The 19,055-nt window shown below is 40.8% G+C and overlaps 1 protein-coding gene and 1 long non-coding RNA gene across 5 annotated transcripts in view; one reads left to right on the forward strand and one right to left on the reverse strand.

Moving 5' to 3' along the window:
• The window catches only part of IQCH (IQ motif containing H), a 218,586-nt gene that overhangs the window by 161,548 nt on the left and 37,983 nt on the right, over positions 1-19,055 (forward strand). The gene's annotated exons all lie outside the window — the stretch shown is intronic.
• The window catches only part of LOC147580286 (uncharacterized), a 135,310-nt gene that overhangs the window by 58,368 nt on the left and 57,887 nt on the right, over positions 1-19,055 (reverse strand). The window lies entirely within an intron of this gene.

Here is a 19,055-nt window from a genome sequence, read left to right on the forward strand (position 1 = left end):
TTCTCACCCTCCCCCAATTACAATGTTTATTTCCACTACTACTTCACAAGACTCATTTTGAAAAATGTTTAGTTCCTCCTCTGTGAGTGCTGGGTGACCAGACCTCTGTCTGCAGGGTGACATGGCCTCTGCCCTCCCTCTCTTGATATCCTCTGGCCATTCAACATTGTAAACGTACTTTAGTTATTTTATAGGCATTATTCTCGGTTTTATGATTCTCCGTTTCAGTCAGATGATGGTTTCAAAGTGAAAGTTTATGTTTTGGGCAGCTTTCAGCTTGCTCAATAATCATTTTCCATTTGCCTTCCTGGGCCCTCCATCGGTTTCGCTTTCCTTTCTCAGGCTCGCACATTGAGAGAGAAAAGGACAAACTGAAGGGCATCTATGAACCTACCTGGGGCGGATGGAGGACAGAAGCAATGCCCTCTGGTGAAAGAGCAGGGTGGCAGGGAAGCAGGGGACACTTCCCTCCCCAAATATTTGTCATGAGAAAGAAGGACTAAATCTGTGATCCCTCGGGGCGGTAGGAGGATGGATGGAACTATGGGAACTGTTGACTTGTGATTTCTACTCATTCAAGTTTGGTATGGGGAAAATTGCATGACAGTGAAAGGGATCTTCAAACACAGAGCTGGTCCTGTCCCTGGGCCTACTATCCTTCTAGGCTTTGGGGATTATGGTCCCACCCTTCACTTGGCTGGTCCCATGTGTCCTGCCAGCCTTTTCTCGCCTAACTCCCTCTTTTTTCTCTCTTCTAACCACACTGGCCTCTCTCAGTCCCCCTTATTCATCATACTACCTCCTGCCACAGGGCCTTTACATGTGCTGCCCCTCTGCCTGAAATGCTCTTACCTCTTCTTTTTCACCTTGTTAATCCCCCCTCCCATCCGTAATATTTCAGCTGAAGCCACACTTTCTTAGGGAAGCCTTCCCTGACCTCCCTGACAAAGTCAAATTCCCCTGTTTTGAGTTCTCACATCACCAAGTACCTCTCCTCCCCATCACTTTGCCTTAGTGACAGTTTTAAACTTATTTATATGATTATCTGATTACAGCTGTCTCCCTCTGTAGACTGTAAGCTCCTTGAGGAGAGATATATGATGTCTGTTTTTGCTCCCCACTCAATTCTCAGCACTGTTTCTGCCCTGGCCCAAAGGAAGTGTTGAGTCAGTATGTGTTGAAAGAATGAACGAACAACAGAGGAATTCCAGCAGGACACTAGATGTGCGGCCAAGGTTTTTAGAGAATGAATTCAGGCATCAGTTGATGGACAAGTAAATATTAACCGATGATTCTGTGATTTGATCACATTATGACCCCTCATTGTCTCTTCCTGTTAATACTTGAGTATATGGTCATTTGTGTTATGATTTTCAACAGAACAGCATTGGAGGAAGTGCTCAGTGAGTACACCAAAGGCTGTTTCTACATTGGCAAGGGAAGTATATTAGCTCTGCGCGCGCGTGTGTATGTGGGTCAGTATGTAATATAATAGAATAATATAATATACACCAATATATAATGAAATATAAGTACACATATATGATAAAAGTATACATAATATAAACACAGAAATAAATATAATTTTATAAATAAATTTATAAAACTTTTATACATAATATATATAAATAAAAATATTTTGGGGCAAAATCACTGACATACTCTCTAGTCGTTTTGCAAGTAACATCACTCCAGAAAGCATCTTAATTTCTCTCCTGTGGGCATGCTGTGTGGTACCAATGAAGAGACTGACATATTATCAATGCCTCATTTTTGCCAGTCTAACAGGGGGAAAAAATGTTACCTCATCCCTCAGCATTTCTTGGATTTTTAGTGATGATGCACATTTTTTCATGTTTGTTGGCTCTTTATATATTTTGTCTTACTTGCCTTATCGTATCTTTTACCCACTTAAATTGGACTATAATATGATCATTGATTTGTAGAAGCTCTTTGTACATAAGCAATTCTTACCTCTTGGTTGTTATAGGTTATAAATATGTTCTCATATTTATTGTCATTTGTGGCTTTCCCTTCTTTTTTTCCAGCCTTGTTTTCCACCATAAAATCATTATTTTTTCCTTTGTCATTGATTAGTGATATTTTATAGAAACGTGTTCCAAGAGTTCAGCAATATTTTATACATCATCAAATTTCCACCCACGAAACTCAAAAACCATTGCAAACTTTCTCCTGAGCCCACAATCATGGCGATAGTGGTAATTTTCTATTTCTGTCATGCTTTCTATATTTATTAGTTGGCAATCTACTACAGTAGTTTTTCCTTCTGCATCTTTCATTCATATATATATATATATATATATATATATGTATATATATATATATATATATATATATATATATATATATATATATATACTAGTTGGAATTTGTGAGTTTCTGTTTTCTTCAGTCAATTGCATTTTGATGTTTTCCTCATTTTGATGCTCAAATTGTCCCAGATTTTACTCCTGGCAGAACTTCAGAGTGCCTCTTGTGTCCTTTTGACATGTGCCCATCATTCTTTGAGCACTGTCTAACTTTCTAGCACAAAGGGATACTCTAGGTTCCTCTTACATTTCCCTGTTCCAGACCTAGGATCAACCCAAGAGCCTTGGGTCCTTTTAGTGGAAGACAGTATTAAGATCTGGGCTCTTCATGCTTTCATTGCTACTGCAGTGTCCCATGCTTCTGGTCTCTCTCAGTGGACAGAGCTTGGAAGTATATGTATTATATATGTAACACACACACACACATGAATGCATCTATAACTATTCCTATATCTATCATTGTATATATTTTATTTAAAAAATATTAATGTTCATTTATTTTAATGTTCACTTATTTTTGAGAGAGAGAGAGACAGAGTTTGAGCAGGGGAGGGGCAAAGAGAGAGGGAGACACAGAGTCCGAAGCAGGCTCCAGGCTCTGAGCTGTCAGCACAGAGCCTGATATGGGGCTCAAACCCACAAACTGTGAGATCATGATCTGAGCCAAAGTCGGACACTTAACCAACTGAGCCACCCAGGCGCCCCATCAGTGTATATATTTTAAAACCATGTGTTCCTGCTAATCTAACACTTCAGGATTCTTTCTAGACTTCCCCTTTTCCATACTTAAATATAAATACCTTCTCCAACAGTGAGAAACCAGAGTCTCTTTATCCTCAATATATGTACTTATTTGCTCAATCAATTTATTTGTTCAGTGTACCAGCCTCCCAACCAACCCTGCTGTCTTCTTCACCTACCACATCTGTGCCCATTCCTGCCTCTCCTGTACTTGGACACCGAATGTTGTCATTTGTGTTTTATTTGTAATGTTCTTTGTCATCCTCAAGTTTCAAATAGTTGAATATAGCTCTTTTTTTTTTAATTAGTATTTTACTTTGAGCTTATAGCTTTCTTTCTCTTATCCTCGGTTTTCTCAGCTATGAAGTAAGTTAGCTTATCTGACTTCTGAGAAACCTTCCCATGCAAAAATTATGTATTTCAATATTTTCATAGTACTTATTTTTATATTCAAAATTAATATTAAGAAGAGTAATCTACTTTTTAGAAATATCACAAGGAGATAATCATAAAGGTTTATGTATGCATATGCCAATCAGAACATTATTAAGGATAGTAAAAATTTTCAAATAACCTAAATTCCAATAATGGAGAATTTGTTAGGCAAATTATGACAGAGCAATAGAATTGAATGGTATGAAAATAGTAAAATGAAACTTCATAGAATAGTTGGAAGGGTAACATGCAGATTACAAAACAACATATGTAACATGCTAACCATTTTATAAAAAGAAAAAAAACCATATATATGCAGAGCAAAAAGAACCTAAAAAAATACACTAAGAAGTTTCAAGTCATCATTTCTGGATTGGAGGATTGAGGGTGTGGCAGGCAGAGTAACGGCCCCCAAATGTGTCCTAAGCCTTGAAGTCTATGAGTGTTCCCATATGCAGCAACACAGCTATTCGATTAATTTAAGGATCTTCAGAAGGCAAGATAAGCCTGGATTATGCAGGTAGCCCATATAATCACAAGGGTTCTGCTGGCTTTGAAAACGGGACGCGACAGTGAGCCAGGGAATGCAGACAGCCTCTAGAAGACAGAAAAAGCAAGGAAACAGATGCCCCCCCAGTACCCCCGGGAGGAATAAAGTGCTGCTGACACTGATTTTAGCCCAGTGAGACTTGTGACTTCCGACCCATTAAGTGACTAAGTTTATAGCAACTCGTTACAGCAGCCATAGAAAACTAATACAGAGTGATTTCTGTTTTGTTCTTTGTGCTTTCTGCATTTGCATTTTCAAAAGTAGGCATTATTGGGGTGCCTGGGTGGCCCAGTCTATTAAGAGTCCAACTCTTAATTTCAGCTCAGGTCATGGTCTCACAGTTCTTGAGATCAGGCCCCATGTCAGGCTCTGTGCTGGCAATGTGGAGCCTGCTTGGGATTTTCTCTCTCTTTTAAAAAGTAAAAATTATTATATGTGTAATCAGAAAAAATATATGAATAATGATAACTACAAATCTGTACAGGATGTAATAGCTTACACTTTCACATACATGACCTTATATATACACATGTCCTGCAATAGACGAGGCAGGCAGAAAACTGGGATGGCAGCATCTATCTCAGATTCTTGCTCTCTGGTTCCATCTGGGCCCCCATAACTCACCATGGTAAAAGCAAAGGGGACTGGAAGCCAAAAAAAGAGAGATAAGATGACAATGGTGCACCAAGGATGGCCCCACAACTGTAAATCAACTCCAAATAAGAGTGTGGAAAATCCTGTTTAGCCTTAAGGAGATGAGGGTGAGGTTCTAAGCTAGCTGTATGGAAGAAAAGTTTTGGAATACAGGGTTTAAATATTGGGAACATCAGCCAGAACACAGGGTCACTGGAAATAAAAGGAAAAGGGTCAGTAAATGAATCACAGGGATGTAAAGTACAGATTAGGGAACGCGTCAGTAATGTTATAGTAACTTTGTCTGGTGACAGATGGTAACTAGGCTTATCACAGTGAGCACTGAGTCATGTGTATAAAAGTCAAATCACTATCTTGTACACCTGAAACTAATATAGTATTGTATACCAACTACACTTCAGTTTTTAAAAAAATAGTAAAAAAGGCCAGTCCCTGGGAAATGGAGGTGGTAGGAGCGTAGTATAAAACCACTCCCGCCGGTAGATTCATGTCCAAGATTCCAGCACCCTAGGAATGAGCCAATTCCAGGCTTTCAGAGACTCCACGCAGAATACACAGAGCTACAAGGTAGCCACGATGGAGGTCTGGCCTTCCCACTGAGAGGAAAGGCCCTGTCCCATATCACCATGGAGGGATCCAAGCCTTAAACAAAGAGCAGCAACTATTCCCCCGACGGGTCCTGGAGCCAAGCCTCCTTTGATGGGTGGTATCCACTGGGTTCCAGGAGGGGCATGAAACACCTACCAAAGGCCTCAGATTAAAGACAGACTGATGTGTTCATTAAATAAGTACTTTCCAACAGCTTACTCTGGCCCCATGCTAGCAGCTGAGAGAACAGAGATGAGATATAAACAAGACCTGTTCTCTGTCATGAGGAAGCTCATTTCACATCCATCACCCGATTTCATCTGATACACATGCACCACAATCGTTTTTTATTCTTACTCATTCCTAGGCATAAATATTGCCCTCATGAGATTTGTAAATCCTCTAGAAAATGCACTGGACCAGCCGCTCTGGAAAACAGTGTGGAGTTTCCTCAAAAAATTAAAAATAGACCTACCCTATGACCCAGCAATAGCACTGCTAGGAATTTACCCAAGGGATACAGGAGTACTGATGCATAGGGGCACTTGTACCCCAATGTTTATAGCAGCACTCTCAACAATAGCCAAATTATGGAAAGAGCCTAAATGTCCAGCAACTGATGAATGGATAAAGAAATTGTGGTTTATGTACACAATGGAGTACTACATGGCAATGAGAAAGAATGAAATATGGCCCTTTGTAGCAACGTGGATGGAACTGGAGAGTGTGATGCTAAGTGAAATAAGCCATACAGAGAAAGACAGATACCATGTGTTTTCACTCTTATGTGGATCCTGAGAAACTTAACAGAAACCCGTGGGGGAGGGGAAGGAAAAAAAAAAGAGGTTAGAGTGGGAGAGAGCCAAAGCATAAGAGACTCTTAAAAACTGAGAACAAACTGAAGGTTGATGGGGGGTGGGAGGGAGGGGAGGGTGGGTGATGGGTATTGAGGAGGGCACCTTTTGGGATGAGCACTGGGTGTTGTATGGAAACCAATTTGACAATAAATTTCATATATTGAAAAACAAATAAATAAATTTATAGTGATTAAAAAAAAAAGAAAATGCACTGGACATTGTATTTTTTACCTCTTTGTGATGTCTAACACAATGATAGTCACATGATAGCCAGTTGGTTGATGGACTCTTTGAACTTCTAGAATATCCAGATCTGCTGAGCTTACTTACTCACTTCTGGGAAATTCTAAAATAAAGAACTAGTATTTGTTGAGCATCTATTATGTATAAGCCATTTTGGTCGGTGCCAGAGAGGCCACAAAAACACAAAGGAAGTGGAGGCTTGCCCTTAGGGAGTTCACAATCTAGTTGGGGAGACAGGCTAGAAAAATGAGTCACAAGTAAAAACATAAGTGACAACCACATAGAACAATAAAAGAGACATCAAAAAGGTAATGTCAGTCTAACTGCCTTCTGTTTGGAGCAATCAAGAAAGGTTTGTACCGAGTAGGTGGGATTTGAGCTGAAAGACAATTAGGATTGGAAGGAAGATAAGAAAGAGTGTATTCCAAGTGGGAAAGGTGCGTGAAGGTTGGTGGTAGAAAACACAAAACACATATGAAATGAGGACCTAAGTTTTACAAACATTGTATCTGACTTACCTCCTATAAATACGCACTTATATATCCCTCTCCAGTTCCTTTTCTTTATATAAAGTCGCTAAACAGATTGGCAAAGATGCTTTCTGTTGAAATTTCCAGATTAAAAACTTGTTTGTTTTCAGGTAATTGTGAATGTTTGAAGTAATCATTTCTATTATGATCATTGAATGTTATTACTTAAAAAAAAAGGGGGGGGGAGGATATGCAATGTCTAAGAAAAGAGTTTAGATGAAAACGGCCTCAAGCAACTAGCCAAGGCCCTTCTTAAATACAAAAAGTAGCTACAGAAGGAAGTAGGACAAATTGTGAGGAAAGACAAAAACAGAGACCCCGACGTACATCAGAGACTATACCACACATTCTGAAAACTGTCCCAAAGAGTGTCTAATACAAATATATCAGCCTAGGATAGAAAAAAGATAGCTGGGAATATTTTCATCATGATGGGTAATAAGTTCTGGCCGCAATCTGTCCATTAACCAGTTGTGATACTTTAGACAACTCACAGGACCTCTCTGAGCCTCATTTTTTCCTTGACAAATGGTGACTTCCTGCCCTCCTTCCCACAGGAGGTTCTGAGAGGCTGAGCCTACAAAAGGTGCTGTTCTTATTAAATCAAATGGCATAATCACATGTAAAACTGTCACCCGAGCCCTCAGCAGGTTCTCAAACTGTGAGTGGAATCTGAATTGAATTAGCATTATTTTTAAAAGTCAGTGAGCATTATATCATCTCAAAGTGATATAGAAGCATCAAAAATGAATACACTTATTTCAGAGAGTAGAAAAACCAAGGTCTACAGAAATATCATAATTCCTTCTTATTTACTGCTGTATACCCAGCACCTAGCACCACGTCTAGCATATAACAGATCCACAATAAATATTTATTAAATGAATGAATGGTTACTTCTCTCTGAGTCCCCCTCTAGTACTCTCATTTGCAAGTTCTCCCTATCTCTGTTTTCAAGATATACAAGGTATTCACCAAGGAACCTCAAAAAGATTTACTTTTTCTCTTTAGTGAAGGTATTTTATTTATATATAAGAAGGTTAACAGTTTATTTCTAAATTAAAATTTAATAGGCCTTTGGTACAAACAGCAGTGCCTATTATTCAGTGTTTTTAAATGCTATAATGGGCACATTGTTGATCACAAGTTAATACCTAGTGAAGGGAAAATAGATCCCAAAGGATTTTGAATCATTAAAGTAAAAGACCTGTCCCTTTAAAAGGTCTGCATCTTCATGTCAATGAAAGAGACCTGTAATATGCAAGTAATAATAATGATGATGGTGATGATGATGACTTGTACAATACGCACAAGGGCAATGATGACAATAAGTTTTACAGTGAAAATTACAATTCTGTTTCTTAACACTGATAGTGCAGGTAGACCGGTGGCCAATTTTGCTATACATAACATTACCATATGTGATTGTCCTTAAACGTTGGGTTAACCCCCTTATGTTGTAAACTTTAACCTTCAGAGAGGATGAACCCAAGTCTAAACATCAGCTCTTGGGTAGAACTTTGGTTGGTCTACATATAATAGACCCAGTTCCTCTGTTTATATCCAGTTGTCCCACCCAGGACTTTGGACGTCCACTCTCATCATGGAAGATCCTTGCTTCCTTTTCAAATGAAACCCAGAAACTTCTCTCTGGACTTTGAGGTCTTTAACTTTAACCACCAGAAACATTGCCAGGGCAGGGCAAATCTGGGCACTCACACTGCATCCTGAATTTCTGAGGAGGTAACACATATCTGCAGGACTCAGGATGGCAGCAGGTAGGGGCAAAGGAAAAGGCTCCCTACCAATGCTAAGAAAGACTAGAAAACTTTTCTACATACATGTGTTTAACAGCTTGTCCACCAGCATCACAAAACCAAAGCTGAGTGGCCCTTTCCTACTTCCAGTTGCCACCTGTGGTCAAGTATTTTTATTTGATAAAATTTTCGCTTTTGAAGTTGTCCTTAACACTCATTTTAACCTAATGAGGGGTCGTACAAACTACATACCATCCGTACAATAATGTTGGCTTGACAAAGTACAAGGTAATTTGCTCTAGGCCTTACCTATTTCTTAAAACACCCCTGAATCATCCCCTCCCACCCTGTGGCACAAATTACTTTTCTCACTGATCATGTCCAAAGTACTCTCCAAGAGAAGAAAGCTGACCTGCATGGTGGCACCCATGTTCAATAAATGCATTCTCCTCCTGCCTCCCACATGCCCCTCTCAATCCTACCACCTGCCTTTCCTTTCTTTTATGCCAGTATACAACTGTCCTTCTTTCAAAATGTTTCAAAATCCAACTTCTCAAGGAAAGCCACCTTAACTAATCCCCCTTCAACTGTCACTTCATTCTCTAGTCTTTTGGAGCACAAGTATAGTACTGATGGCCAGAGTAATTATTAACAATAATATTAACTATTTATTGAATTTTTGTCACATGCCACACACTTGTTATGTATTTTTACATGTAGTATTCCTAATCCTCACACCCTGAGAGGTGGGTGCTATTATCACCCCTAATTTACAAATGAAGAAACTGAGGCTAGAGTGACATGTTCAAGGTCACATGGCTACAAAGTGACAAATCCAAGATTCAAACCATGACTTAGCTGGCTGACAAGCCTGTGCTCTCTCTCTCTCAGCAGATGCTCACTGTGGTACTGCACTGAATTGATGGTGACTTTCTATGTAAGCCTCTCCCCCTCCTCAACCACCATCACCAAAGAAAATGTATGTTTCTCTTGTATATCCTCAATATGCTTGTTGAATTGAGTTGAACAGCTTAAAGCCAGAAAACACATCTCCTATTTTTTTAAATATATTCCATCCTTGTGCTCTGCACATAAGGTAATCATTAAATGCTAATGACTAAGCGAAATGGAATAAAATCAGTGTTGTGGTAGCCATTTTTAAGCTTTAAGAGTTTAAATGAGCAAGCCCATACACAGCACCACAGCTGGGAGCGCCATATTGCCATTAAGCCAGAAGGTGGATTAACGGGATGGGAACATTTGAAAACAGACACCACGAGAATGGTTAAGTCAGTTTCCCAAACCACTTTCTACAAGTAGCTACTGCTTTTCCCCCCATAATAATTTCACAATGATTAGCCTGCTAGGTGAGAAGTCCCAGGCAAAAACCTGAATGTCAGAAGAGTTTAGAATGACCACTAAGTATTGGGCCAAAGTTGAAGGTGATATGGACAACAGGTAGAGTCATTCCAATCCAGCTGGTCAAACGTAAAAGAACTGCCATCTATTATGAGCTTCAACTTTCAGGGTAAATGCCTTTGTTCTTTCCATCAGATTGATGAAATGCAATCTCACATTCCAACACATATGGATATCAAAATGTGTATTTGGTGAGGAGTAGTGTCTCATGCTACCAATTTCTGCTTCCTTTGGCTTTCTTTGCTCATAGCACAAAATTTCCTACTTTTTGCCAAAACCTTACTATGTAGCTTTTTAACTTAATTAAATATATAGGCAATTACTGACACCATCTGTCTTCATAGAAAAAGAACAAGAAGTGACACAAAAGACTGGGATTTTGAAGGGAATATTTAGCAAACAAAATCTTCTAGCCCCACTATAGTGATATTTATTTTTAGAAGCCCTTATGTTATTTTAAATCATTTATGTTTCTTAGAAATAATGAATTTGAGCTATACTTACAATGTGGTGGCTTTGGTGTGATTTTTTTAAAAGGAAAATATCAAGTAATCCATTGCTTTTTCAGTAAAACAAAAACTTAAACACGCCGTTGAACATCTGTTACCAGTACAGTCTAACACAGCACTTAAAATCCTTTAAAATCCCTGAAAACCTTTATAAAGTTACATGAATCTTTTGCATAAATAGAACTGTTTTAACAATATGTATATTCCTTTAAACATATATTTTGCTTTCTTAAACATAAGATTCATTGTGTTGCCTATCGTTCCAAGCTCTTATGAATCAATAAATGAAATGGCTTCGCTTCTTGGTGAAGAGCGTCTCCCCCTATCAGGTCACATTACTAGCCCACACGAGAGTACCTACTTATTTGTGTCTGGTTTTTTAACCTTTTTTTGATGTCTCTCCACAAATGTCTTAATATGTAAATGATACCAAACCAACCCACTGAAACTCGATCAGCCTAAGTTAGGAACCCATACAAAATGGAAGTCCAAATAAAATACCAAGATTCAGCCCCCATAGGGAGAGCATAGGCAGGGAATACAAAGGAATTCTAGAGAAGCGCCACATATGGCTACAAGAAGAATATGGAAATGGCAGTTACCACCAAGGAGGACAACTGTGTTCTCCTACAGCAACTCCCTGACCTAGAAGAGCAGGCTTTTGAGCCCCACTGGGCAGCAACTGAGTGTCCTACATGAAAACAGAGGGGTGCAGGATGACAGGACATCAATACAAAGAAGGCACTTTTCAAACAAATACCTTTAAAACTTCTATTCATGGTAAAGACTTATGAGATACCAAAGTATATGCAATCTCAGATTTGAGGGGGAAAACACCCAGGTATATATTTTGTATTTTTTTACTCACTTGTTGACAAAGGAAATATGAAGAGAACTAATTCCACAATTATTTTCTACAAATTGCTTGAAGACTGTATAAAATGCTTCTATTAGTAGGGGCAAAACTAAGAATTCACACTCATCTGCCATGACTTATGAGCCTTCTGGTGCAGGCTGCTAAGCATAAGCTGTATATTAGGAAACCATGGATTGAATTTTAGAAGAAAAGATGGTGAGAAGGAGGGAGGAAAGGAGGGAAATACCTCTCTTAATGCTGTTTCTTTCATTTGCTAGAAACTGAACCTAGGGATGAATGGTGTCAGAGGGGGTCAGTTAAAGCAGCCTCTGGGGTGAAGCTCAGTGGAACAGAGGCCTAATGTAGCAGCAGAGCCCTGACCGGTAAGCTAGGACTGAGGAACACTTAGGTGAAACCACAGGGTGATTTTCAGTCAGCAGCTACTCAACTGGAATTTTTCCCAAGGCCCTAAAGCTCCACCCATACATTTCTGGAAAGTGCCACAGGACTTTCATTGATCACGAGCAGGAATCTTGGTGTTCGGCCTACATGGGAAGACAATATCTCTTTGTCTTTATAAGGCTCCTTTATTATAGGCTCTCAAAGTGCTTTACAGACAAATAACGGGGGCCATGAGGTAGAAAGGTGTTAAGTGGCTTGCCCAAAGTCCCACAGTACATCACAGGCCTTCCTCCGGACTCAGAACCACCTAGTAAGTGGGTGTGACTGCTGGCATCACGGTGCCCTCTCACATCCAAACATTTGTTTCCCTCCTAGGCGGAGAGAATTTCCAAGATCAAGGACAGGAGAGAAAGCCTGGACTTCAAAGTATAGCAAAGCTAGACTGTAATCCCACCTCCGCAGCTTAGCTGTGGAACTTGGTACGTTTCTGGGTCCTGTGAGCCTTCACTTCCACTTATTAAAAAAAAAAAAAAAAAAGTGAAACAGAGGAAAAGCATGAGCAGGGGAGGGGCAGAGAGAGAGGGAGACAGAGAATCTTAGCACATAGCCCAACACGGGGATCCAACTCAGGAACCGTGAGATCACAGCCTGAGCCAACACCAAGAATTGGGTGCTTAACCGACTGAGCCACCCAGGTGCCCCTGACTTCCATTTTTATAAATTGGGAATGTTAGCATTTGCCTCACAAAGTTGTTGTGAGGATGACACAGAAAATACCAAAGTGCATTTTGCATGACAGACCTTAAACATACATTAATTTCCCTTCTTTTTCACTTCCCCAAGTCTGCCTCCTAAAGTCTGTCCTCCACTCGGTCAAATGGCAGCTTTCTAAACATTGCTGCCATCAAAAAAAGGTGGCATATTAGCTTGATGCACTGCTGAACCGTTCACACCAGAGTCTATAGACAACAAAGGCAAAATCACGGAATTCAGAATCAGCTCACAAGATGGTCAAATCCAAAAGGTTACATTATGACAAACATGGTACCTGGCACTCAGCCCTCTACTGTCACCAAATGAGTCAGAATGTTTTGGATTATTAGATTAACTTGATGGGGCTGAGGAAGTACCCCTGTGGAGCCCCAAGCCTCCAAAGGCAGGCTGAGGTGCTGGGAGGGCCCTGAAATGAGCAACAGAAGGGAAGAAGGGAAGCGGACACATGTAGGACACAGCTTTCCTGTGTTATGTGCCCACTTGCTTAAATTAGACCTGCCTCTCTTCTAGATTTAACCATGACCAGCCCCACTTCGTCCACAAGCTGATACAAAATGAAGGCCTATGGTGGGATGTAGACAGAGGTGCACTGCATTTTTAAAAAGTGACATTGTGACCCCAGAGCTAATTGAATCTTTTTGACATATGCTAATATATCATCCCTTCTAGTCCATGACTGCGTATTAAGCCAAGGTATCAACTCTTGCTGGGTACTCTTTTGCTTTAGTGTATGTGGCAGATATTTTTCACTCACATATGGAAAACTTGTTAAGGTACAGACTTGAGGAATACGTAGGGTAAATTCAGAGGGCAGTTTGGAAGGTGGTTTATCACAGGCTTCCTCATTCAGTCATTACTTACACGCTCAACTAGACTCAAACAAGTAGCCATGCGAATTGTGTAGGCGTCCTTCCAAAAATCGGTCTCCCGGAGAACAGGTTCTGTGTGTGCATTAGCTTCATTGAGATATCACTTCCCATAAAATTCACCCTTTTTAAAGTGTACAGTGCAATGGTTTTTAAGTATATCCACAGAGTTATACAACCATCACCATAATCTAATTTTAGACCATTTCCCTTACCCTAAGAAGATATCCTGAACCCATTAAAAACCATTTCCCGGGGCGCCTAGGTGGCTCAGTCGGTTGAGCGTCCGACTTCGGCTCAGGTCATGATCTTACAGTTCGTGAGTTCGAGCCCCGCATCGGGCTCTGTACTGACAGCTCAGAGCCTGGAGCCTGCTTCACATTCTGTGTCTCCCTCTCTCCCTGCCCCTTCCCTGTTCATGCTGTGTCTCTCTCTGTCTCAAAAATAAATAAACATTAAAAAAAAAAAAAAAATTTCCCATGCCCTCTTTTCCCCAGCCACTGGAAACCATGTTCTGCCTCTATGGATTTCCCTGTTCTGGACATTTCATATAATTGGATCATACAATAGGTAGTCCTTTGTCATAAAGGACTTCTTTCACTTGACATAATGTTTTCAAGGTTCATCCATGTCATAGCAGATATCAGGGCTTCATTCCTTTTAATGGCTAAATAATATCCCACTGTATGGACATACCACATTTTGTTTATCTGTTCAGCTGATGGACATTTGGGTTGCTTCCACTTTTTGACTAGTATGAATAATGTTGCTGTGAACATTCATGTGCAAGTTTTTGTGTGAATACTGTTTTCATTTTTCCTGGTTATATACCCAGGAGTAGAATGGATGCATCACTTGTAACTGTAAGTTTACCTTTTTGAGAAACTGACAAACTGTTTTTTAACATGGCTGCACCATTTTACAATCTTGCTAGCAATGAATTTCTAGCAAGGGCTAGCAAGGGCTTCCAATTTCTCCATATCTTTGCCAACACTTGTTACTGTCTCTTTTGTTTCAGCCATCCTTGTAGGTTTGAAGTGTTTTCTCTACTGTCTGTGTTTTATAGGGAAGATTTTTTTCCCTTGTGTTATTTTTCCTTGTGTTATTGATTCTTGAGTAATCCAACAAAGATTTATTGTGCATACTTACATCAAGAGTGCTGTGCTAGTATTACGCAGGACGCAGATATGGATAAGACAAGTCCCTGCTCTTGGTCTCAGTCTCCTCTCTAGGAATTTCCCAAATGTAAACAAACTTGCCTTGGACTGGAAATCAAGAGCTCTGAGCTCTGATCTGAACTCTGCTCCTGACCAGGCCTCGTTCCCTCTTGCAGCCTAAAGCCTAGAGTTGGAGGGGGACTGGACTAGACCAACTCCATAGTTTGGACTGCCTGTGTTTCTTGCCTACATATTTTGCAACTGAGGTTGTTCTTTATTTAAAAAAAAAAAAATCTGATTTACTGCAGATGTCAAGGAAAGTGGGAAGGAAAGGCAAATCTCTGCTGCTAACTCACTGCACTGATGGGACCAGTGCCATGTACTCATCCAGATCTCACTGTACACAAGTCTTCAGTGTCCACAACGAATGGGCACAGGGATCCTCCCCAGTGACAGCCACAGAACAGGAGCTTTCTGCTTTTAAAATTCACACAAAAGCCTTTTGGAGATTATTTGTAGTAACTTTAAAGGAATACTTCTCAACTAAGCAAATCATTCACCAGCCCTGACATTTATAGTGTGAAAATTACAGAAGGAGAATAACTATCTACAGTATGAGATTATTATATTGAATGGCCATGGAAGAAGCATATACAATTACTAGTCCTAGAAACCCGTAATAGGTTATAAAAATTGGGTTTTTGTGTTTATTTTAGTCTAGTGCCTAATGTCAAAATAAGAAAATGGCCTTCTAAAAATTCATGATACAAAAAGGAAATACTTAAAAAGAAAAAAGAAATGAGTACGTAATTCTGTACCTTAATACAAATAATATCAGTTAGGCCATCAGTCTTGAAAGTAATAGAGGGAGGATCATAAATGTATACAAGTAATGGAAGTAACTTGGAAAAGGAGGTAGAAAAGGCAAGAGTATATTAAAATTTTTGTAATTTTTTTTAAAAAAGTGAAAAACATCAATAGAGCTGCTGACGATGTTAGGTTTAAATTTCAATATTTTCCATTTTGGATCCCCAAATTAATTATGAATATAGTTCCTGCACACCCTGAAAGAACTTCCGAAGTCACAGAGAAGCTTCTAGCACTACAAAGCAACTGGTCTATTAATGCTGGTGACTAGGTGTCACAGAAAGAGCTGGACCAGGACTCAGGAAATGTGAGCTTTGATCCCAGCTCTTCCCCTAACCAAGGGACCTGAGTGAGTCTGTTCACCTCCCAGAGTCTCATCCATAAAATGGGGACAGGGGAATGATGGAAGACATATTAGGTCTGCAAGACAGAATTGTTTAAAACCTCTCTGGGCCCTGAGTATTTTGGTTTCAGAGAGCCCATCACCCTACATCATATTAAATGTATTTAAATGTACTTTCATAGAATACGATTTAGATATAACTGTATGAGTTGTGTTGCATTTAACTAGCACATCAAATTTGGTCAGTATTTTAAAAACATTGCTTACTTTGTACTTTTTGTTTTATATTTGGAATCCAGTAACATTTTCCCCCCCAGAATCCAAATATTTTGAAGGCCTTTGAAAATCATGGAGGCCCTAGGCATGGCGGACTACTGGGCCCTGGGTGCTAAGTGGCAGGGCCCAGATTTTCTGCTGTCTCTGACCCCACAGACTCCACAGGCCCAACATGAGGCAGTGTCCAGAGTGGGCAGTACTGAAAATGGATGCTGTAGTTGCTCAGAGACAGCCTTGTGAAGCTGTAATGTAAATCGAAGGATAAATAGAATTAATAGGGACAGAGCGGGAGGCTTCCGAGAAATACTAAGAGTCTCATTTGTTGATCAGGGCCCAGGGCAACTGCCCCATAGAGGGGCAACAGTAGTTCTTCTTAGCCTCTCCAAGAGACTGGGCCATCCCAGAAGCTGCCACTAGGTGGCAACATGCCAAGACGCTGCAGTCCCCTCTGCCTTTCTATTGATTTTTTAAAATGTAATACAAACAATTCTTACCAAATATCATAATCATATTAATATTTTGCTAACTGAAAATTCTTACAGTGCCTTGTACCAGCTTCTTTAAAATTAAGTATCATGTATGTTGTTTACCACCATGGGGAGCTCAGCACTTCTGCTGATAATCAACATGGGAAAAGATATCACATAGTAGCCACCTAAGACAGTACTCTGTTTGATACCCAGGATTCTAGAGCCTGGGTCTTGTTTTGTTTTTTAGTTTAGTTATTTATTTGAGAGATACAGAGAGTGGGAGAAGAGCAGAGAGAAAGAGACAGAAAGAGAATCCCAAGCAGGTTCCACACTGCCAGCATGGAGCCCCCACACCATGAGATCGTGACTCGAGCCAAAACTAAGAGTCGGATTCCCAACCGATTGAGCACCCAGGCACCCCCGGAGCCTGCTTTAACAGCATCTGAGAAGAGGTAAAAGTGGTCCTCATCTCTGAGAAGCAGGGAAAAATACTTCAGTCAAGAGCCAAGCAAGTGAGTTCTTATGCCTACCCCTGACTCTGCTCCTGCCAGGGCTACAGGGAAGAAGTCAGGGTCCAAACAGATTTGTGTCTGCCAAACTCCACAAAAATAGTCTCATACAGTTTCCTTATAGTCACTGAATCCTCACAATACCCCTCAGAGATAGAGGCCATTACAGACAGGTCTGTGTTAACATACAAGGAAGCTGAGGCCCAGAAAGAAGAAAGTTAAGATCACACAGATAGCAAAGGGCAAGAAGAGACTCCCAGTGAGTTCCTGTAACTCTGGTCCCGTGCTCCTGCCATTCCAGCGAAGCTACGTGCCTCCCTCCATGCATAGGCCCCTCCAGTCTCCACTACCCTGAAGCTGCACTCACTTCTTTCCCTACCAAGCTGCCTCTATCAGTCTCAACCTTATTTCATCTTGGCCTAAATATGGTGAAAATCATGGCCCCTAGGGAAGGCTTCATGTCCTGTTGGTCATATAGACCAAGGTTTGTACGTCTTGCATCTCCCCAGACAAGGGGGGCCTTGAGCCCAAGGCCCAAAAGTGACAACAGAGAAAAAGGTGCCTCCCTAGCAGGGACCAATTCTGCTCTATCCCTATACCCGGCCAAACGTATCCTCCTGCTGAGAAGGGAGAAAAGGTATCTGAGATCTCACTCCATCCTCCAGAACATCATTCAACAAAAACATCTCAAACTCATCACAGCCAAATCTAAAATTGTGATTTTACCCTTTAAACTATTCCTCTAGCAGTCTGCCCCCCTCAGCACATGGTAATTCCATCCTTCCATTTTTTCAGGGCAAAAGTCTTGAAGATATCCTTGATTCCTCTTTCTTGCACACCCTGCATCCAGCCCATCAATAAAGTCCTTTAGGATGCAGTTTTAAAAGGCATCTATAATATGACCACTTCTCCCACCCTCTGTTGTTACCATGCCGACCCAGCTACCACCATCTCTCACCCATTTTATTGCAATAGCCTCCTAACCAGCCTCCGTTTCCATCCTTGACCCCTCATGGTCCCTTCTCCCCACTACAACCAGAGTAACCCTTTAAAGTTATAAGTTAGATCATGTCACTCCAGTTGAGTTTGGTCTCCAAAGTTGTAAGTAGGAAATAAGGCCTTGGCATATTACTTTGTACAGTAAGGACAGAGGGAACCTTGGCCTACCCATGCCTGTGTTGCCCAGCAAGCAGAGGGGCTGGGCTGGTGGCCTGGCCTCTACAGCTTAGCTATAGCTGTGGGGACCTATGGGTTTGGCAGAGGGTTTGTTCTCACTCAGTGGTGGATTTCCTGTCACAATGAGACTATGAAGAAAGACATGAAAATGGACAGGGACGTGGTGAATGCATCCCTCAACCAAAGCAGGCTGCTGAGGAGGGTAAGCTGGGGTCACACTCTGCTTCAAAGGCCTGTTACCATCTCTGTGGTAGGTGAATTCTCAGTGCGTCATCTCCCACTTGCATTAGCTGGAGAATCTGCCTGCAGAGTGAGCAATCGTCACAATTCTGTCAGCCTCATAGATGCATCTGTGAGGGAAGGTCCTTCAGGACTATCCTCCCCAGTGATTAGTTGGGGAAAGTGTGGCCCAGAGAGGCCACTTGCCAAAGATCAGGGATATCTGTCAGATGCTGGTACCAAAGCAAGTCACGTAGCCTGTCTGGATATCAGGTTCTTCTCCTTACAATAAAAGAAGAAGATGATAAAGAAAAGGAACAGAAAACCTACACAGGAATGTGCAAAACATCTGTGAATCCCCTCAAGCTCTGAAATTCTATGATTCTTCCACAAATGTTGTTTGATCTATAAATCAGTCTGTTGGTCCCATAAGACTGGACGCCCATAAGAGAAGGTTGGCAAGACCAACCTCTTTGCTATAAAACTTTATTTACAAGTGGAGACAGTCACATAATGTGGGCCTGGGT

The sequence above is a fragment of the Puma concolor genome, chromosome B3 (assembly GCF_028749965.1).
Source record: "Puma concolor isolate L17-30 chromosome B3, mPumCon1.1.hap2, whole genome shotgun sequence".
Classification (NCBI taxonomy): domain Eukaryota; kingdom Metazoa; phylum Chordata; class Mammalia; order Carnivora; family Felidae; genus Puma; species Puma concolor.